Here is a 6,000-nt window from a genome sequence, read left to right as displayed (position 1 = left end):
GCAACTTTCTGGTCTTCCATTGAGAGACGCTTATTTATGCCACAAGGTCAAAGAAGTTTGTTTTTTTGCCGTAACCCAATTCCACAGTGTTTTTGAACAATTTTTTGTAGTTGATGAGTAAAATGTCAGATGACCCTGACGTGATTTGAACACGCAACCTTCTGATCGGGAGTCAGACGCGCTACCGTTGCGCCACAAGGTCAATGAAACTTGAGTGCTCTGACCCTGTTCAGCACTCTTTTCGATCATGTATCTGTACTGGATCATGAAAAGTCTGATTTGATTTGGATGTGATTTCTAGGCACAATCTTCTGATGTGGAGTGAAACGCACAACCGTTGCGCAACAAGCTCTTGCTGCTGCATGTCAAACTAGATGCAGGAGGCAAAAACTGGCATTGTGTGTCATGTCTGCTTGCTCACTTTTGTTAAACCGTGGTTCTAATAACACGGAGGTTTCAGCTTTTGATCCCCATATGGGCTAGGTTCTCCAGCATCTGAAGTGCCGTCAAGCTATCTTTTGACAAAGTCTTCGGCCTCTTTTGGGTACCAAAAGTGGAGCCGTGATGCATGTGTATTTGAATCAAGGTTGCGTAGAGCGCAGTCATGTCACATGGCCAGTTCACTCCATTTTTTTAGAGTGTGGTGCAAATGTCATTTTCACATGCAACTTTCTGGTCTTCCATTGAGAGACGCTTATTTATGCCACAAGGTCAAAGAAGTTTGTTTTTTTGCCGTAACCCAATTCCACAGTGTTTTGGAACAATTTTTTGTAGTTGATGAGTAAAATGTCAGATGACCCTGACGTGATTTGAACACGCAACCTTCTGAGCTGGAGTCAGACGCGCTACCGTTGCGCCACAAGGTCAATGAAACTTGAGTGCTCTGACCCTGTTCAGCACTCTTTTCGATCATGTATCTGTACTGGATCATGAAAAGTCTGATTTGATTTGGATGTGATTTCTAGGCACAATCTTCTGATGTGGAGTGAAACGCACAACCGTTGCGCAACAAGCTCTTGCTGCTGCATGTCAAACTAGATGCAGGAGGCAAAAACTGGCATTGTGTGTCATGTCTGCTTGCTCACTTTTGTTAAACCGTGGTTCTAATAACACGGAGGTTTCAGCTTTTGATCCCCATATGGGCTAGGTTCTCCAGCATCTGAAGTGCCGTCAAGCTATCTTTTGACAAAGTCTTCGGCCTCTTTTGGGTGCCAAAAGTGGAGCCGTGATGCATGTGTATTTGAATCAAGGTTGCGTAGAGCGCAGTCATGTCACATGGCCAGTTCACTCCATTTTCTTAGAGTGTGGTACAAATGTCATTTTCACATGCAACTTTCTGGTCTTCCATTGAGAGACGCTTATTTATGCCACAAGGTCAAAGAAGTTTGTTTTTTTGCCGTAACCCAATTCCACAGTGTTTTTGAACAATTTTTTGTAGTTGATGAGTAAAATGTCAGATGACCCTGACGTGATTTGAACACGCAACCTTCTGATCTGGAGTCAGACGCGCTACCGTTGCGCCACAAGGTCAATGAAACTTGAGTGCTCTGACCCTGTTCAGCACTCTCTTCGATCATGTATCTGTACTGGATCATGAAAAGTCTGATTTGATTTGGATGTGATTTCTAGGCACAATCTTCTGATGTGGAGTGAAACGCACAACCGTTGCGCAACAAGCTCTTGCTGCTGCATGTCAAACTAGATGCAGGAGGCAAAAACTGGCATTGTGTGTCATGTCTGCTTGCTCACTTTTGTTAAACCGTGGTTCTAATAACACAGAGGTTTCAGCTTTTGATCCCCATATGGGCTAGGTTCTCCAGCATCTGAAGTGCCGTCAAGCTATCTTTTGACAAAGTCTTCGGCCTCTTTTAGGTGCCAAAAGTGGAGCCGTGATGCATGTGTATTTGAATCAAGGTTGCGTAGAGCGCAGTCAGGTCACATGGCCAGTACACTCCACTTTTTTAGAGTGTGGTGCAAATGTCATTTTCACATGCAACTTTCTGGTCTTCCATTGAGAGACGCTTATTTATGCCACAAGGTCAAAGAAGTTTGTTTTTTTGCCGTAACCCAATTCCACAGTGTTTTTGAACAATTTTTTGTAGTTGATGAGTAAAATGTCAGATGACCCTGACGTGATTTGAACACGCAACCTTCTGATCTGGAGTCAGACGCGCTACCGTTGCGCCACAAGGTCAATGAAACTTGAGTGCTCTGACCCTGTTCAGCACTCTTTTCGATCATGTATCTGTACTGGATCATGAAAAGTCTGATTTGATTTGGATGTGATTTCTAGGCACAATCTTCTGATGTGGAGTGAAACGCACAACCGTTGCGCAACAAGCTCTTGCTGCTGCATGTCAAACTAGATGCAGGAGGCAAAAACTGGCATTGTGTGTCATGTCTGCTTGCTCACTTTTGTTAAACCGTGGTTCTAATAACACAGAGGTGTCAGCTTTTGATCCCCATATGGGCTAGGTTCTCCAGCATCTGAAGTGCCGTCAAGCTATCTTTTGACAAAGTCTTCGGCCTCTTTTGGGTACCAAAAGTGGAGCCGTGATGCATGTGTATTTGAATCAAGGTTGCGTAGAGCGCAGTCAGGTCACATGGCCAGTACACTCCACTTTTTTAGAGTGTGGTGCAAATGTCATTTTCACATGCAACTTTCTGGTCTTCCATTGAGAGACGCTTATTTATGCCACAAGGTCAAAGAAGTTTGTTTTTTTGCCGTAACCCAATTCCACAGTGTTTTTGAACAATTTTTTGTAGTTGATGAGTAAAATGTCAGATGACCCTGACGTGATTTGAACACGCAACCTTCTGATCTGGAGTCAGACGCGCTACCGTTGCGCCACAAGGTCAATGAAACTTGAGTGTTCTGACCCTGTTCAGCACTCTTTTCGATCATGTATCTGTGTGAGGGTATATATATATATTGCCATATGTGTTTTTCATGCTTTTATACCTGTATGCAAGTTTTATTCAATTCCAAATGAGAAAAAACTTTAATACTTCGCCTTACATCAGATATGCCAAGGTTTTGCAAGAGATGTATCTTAAATTCAGAGAAGAAGAACCAGACACAAGGCCGCATGTACTTGGCCGATTTCCCAGAAGCGCAGAAACAAGATATCAAGATGTTCAAATGTACATAATTTTGACTGTCTTAGGCCAGAAATCCGGACTTCCCATATATGGATGTTAGGCCGGACTTCTTAGAATTGTGTGGGTAATTCTTTGTACTGGAGTTAATTGAATACGTGATTTTCTGTATAAGCCAGAGGCGCCTCACTGTCTAAGGCGGAAATCCGGACTGCCCATATATGATTATGAGCCCATCACCCCCTAGTGGTGAGAGGGCAGAGGGTATAAGATCTCATGTAATCTGTAATAAAGGGCGCAGTTTTTTCTCCCGTGTGAGGAGCTAGACCAGACTCCTGTGTGTGGTGTCTCTTCTTACGGCCGGCAACGGGGAAAGTGGGGTGGGCCCGATTGGTGCTGTACTTAGAATTTTAACCCTCATAAATGGCGCCCGAACGTGCGGCGGTAAAATCGGAGCTTACAGCGCAATTCACCCGGATCCACGCTACTGAGAAACCGTCCTACTGCAAACCGAGCCTGATCAACTCACAAGAACTCCAGGTAAGACAAACATATATTTATGTTGTGTTTTACACTGCGAAGTCTTGCAGCGGGATGGACTATCTGTGGTTTGTGACCGGACGGGTTGGGTTAAGAGTTCTACACGGTAACTCGTGTGGGCTCCGGGTTTGCCGTCATGGACCACTGACCGTGAGATGCGCACCAATGGCTCACCCAGAAACTAGTCTGTAGTCTATTTGTTGTTGAAGTCCGTAGCGTTTTAGCGATAGTGGAGATTGTTTGATTGTTTGTTGTATCTGCAGAATTTTTTTCTCTTACTTTTTATTTTGTCTCATAGAAGAAGGGACCCTCGGGTTTAGTTTAGTTAGTTAATGGTTTAGCTGAGGAGGAGACGCACTCTATGAGAAGTCTCATAGAAATAGGGACTCTCGGTCGGTTTGCCTTATATATGGGGCTAGCGATTTGATTTCAGAGAGATGCATTTTTATGGGACTGGTTCCATGGAAGAAGATGTCCTCGGTTGTTTTGCCGGTATATAAGGGGCTGACAATTTGGAATTAAGAGGGATGCACTCTATGGAGCGTGTTATTATTATTATTATTGTTGTTGTAATATGCGTAAGATCTTATTAAAGAAGATAGAGCCCCTCAAGGGCTGCCGCCGTGTGGATGAATCTGTAAAATGTAAGAAAACTCTAATGAAAATGTGTGACACCGACCCGCACGGCTGATTACAAAATGGTGTCTGGGAGGAGGTCTTTAGGACCCAGAGGTGCCTTGGAAGATCAAGGTTTGCTAAGAGAGAGAGAGACAGTCAGAGAAAGTTACGTATGTACACATTATTTGTTTAAGAAAGTGTCCGTAAGTGAAATGTTGAAAAGTACAGTAAGTGATCAAGAGGGCGTCAGGAGAGTGTCTATTGAAGGTTATATTGGCAGTTAGGTAGGGGAGAGAAGTACAATGCATGTGATTGGTTGGCAAAGAGAGATGAAAATGTGTATAATACAAGATAGATAATAGATAATGTATAATCCATACTAGGTGGATATATATGTGTATATATATATACTGTAAGTGCAAATAGTTAGCTGAAGGGGAGAAGAGTCTGTTGACATATAGCTGCGAACTTGTGTTCAGTCTCCAAGGTCGGAAGATAACAGCGAGAGAGAAAATGTAATAACATCCTTGGTTAATATCTTGGCTTGCTTGCAATGAATTGAAATGAATTTAATTAGTTATACTGTCTTAGTAGGCAGGGAAATATAGTAATTTCTAAGTTATATTCTTACTTATACAGGGGTTGAAAATGAATGTTGCAAGGTCCCAGCATATGTGTTAATTATGATTTCAAAATGTTTTTTCAATAGTTTAAGCTAAAACTTATTTCAGTCTGTGTTTCATAGTCGCGGAGAGATAAGAGATTTGTTTTAAAAAAGGTTGGGGGCTTTCAGAATTCACTCCAAATTCAGGGTCACAGATTCTAAAACACTTCAGTATTTAATACAGCATATAATAGCTTCAGTAGATAAGAAATATAGAATATTTCAGTCACTCAGCAAACTTTTTTCACATAATTTGTCATAGATAGCGCTCATTCACAATCTCATCTCAATAGAATTATGTACTTTATAAAATGATAAGCACTCACCTCGGTGTTTTTCAGCTGATGTATGTATGTTTGCCAAACTTTTTTTTTGTCTGTGCATCTGTGTGTACTGGTACACCTTTAAAGGGGGGTGACGGAGCAGACTTGAGAGCATGGATGTGAGTTAGTGACCCGTGTTCAAGCTGCGGTGAGTGATGGAATGTGTGATGTGGAAATTGACTGGGGGTAAAAGTCCTACCCCATGCATGGGACTTTGCTTGGTTGAGATATGGACGTGTGGACGGTTAAGCTAAAATGGAGTTGAGAAGACGGCCGCAATGTGCCAATATCGAAGGGGTGGAGCTAGATGATGTAATAGTACGTAATAATGTTTCATCCCTCCTGCACGAGGGAGGGGGGGAGAATTTTGAGCAGCTAGTTTTTTTGTTTTGTCTTTTTTTTTCTCCTGTCTGAGATTTGATAAGACTGCAGGCAGGAACAGACTAATAATGAATTCACTTAAAGGGATATCACATTTCCAATATTAGTAGGTGTTTGTAGATTATTCTTCCCCGGTGTAACTCATGTTTTTGTTATTGATGCTAACATTTTACAGGCCTTATCTGCATCCATCAAATCTTTTTACAATGTTATAATAACTTAAACCCGGCTACTATTGTTCCAATTGAGTACCCTGGTTTCAAAGGGGGGGAGGAATAGGCGTAGGTGATCTAGGTATTGCAAATCAGCCATTTTTAAATTTTTTTTGCAACTCATTTTTAAATTTTTAAATTTTTTGCAACAAGGTTCTAATCT

At 42.0% G+C, this 6,000-nt stretch overlaps 4 non-coding genes across 4 annotated transcripts; all 4 read right to left on the bottom strand.

The window, feature by feature from the left end:
• Positions 1-130: 130 nt before the first annotated feature.
• Positions 131-202, bottom strand: TRNAG-CCC (transfer RNA glycine (anticodon CCC)). Its single transcript has one exon. It is a non-coding gene; the product is annotated as a tRNA-Gly (tRNA).
• Positions 203-1,458: 1,256 nt separating this feature from the next.
• TRNAW-CCA (transfer RNA tryptophan (anticodon CCA)) lies at positions 1,459-1,530 on the bottom strand. The gene has a single exon. It is a non-coding gene; the product is annotated as a tRNA-Trp (tRNA).
• Positions 1,531-2,122: 592 nt separating this feature from the next.
• Positions 2,123-2,194, bottom strand: TRNAW-CCA (transfer RNA tryptophan (anticodon CCA)). Its single transcript has one exon. It is a non-coding gene; the product is annotated as a tRNA-Trp (tRNA).
• A 592-nt stretch (positions 2,195-2,786) lies between these two features.
• TRNAW-CCA (transfer RNA tryptophan (anticodon CCA)) lies at positions 2,787-2,858 on the bottom strand. The gene has a single exon. It is a non-coding gene; the product is annotated as a tRNA-Trp (tRNA).
• Between the last annotated feature and the right edge of the window lie 3,142 nt (positions 2,859-6,000).

This window comes from Eleutherodactylus coqui, chromosome 2 (assembly GCF_035609145.1).
Source record: "Eleutherodactylus coqui strain aEleCoq1 chromosome 2, aEleCoq1.hap1, whole genome shotgun sequence".
Taxonomy (NCBI): domain Eukaryota; kingdom Metazoa; phylum Chordata; class Amphibia; order Anura; family Eleutherodactylidae; genus Eleutherodactylus; species Eleutherodactylus coqui.
The sequence above is the reverse complement of the archived record's forward strand: the minus strand, read 5'-3'. Positions and strand labels throughout refer to the sequence as shown.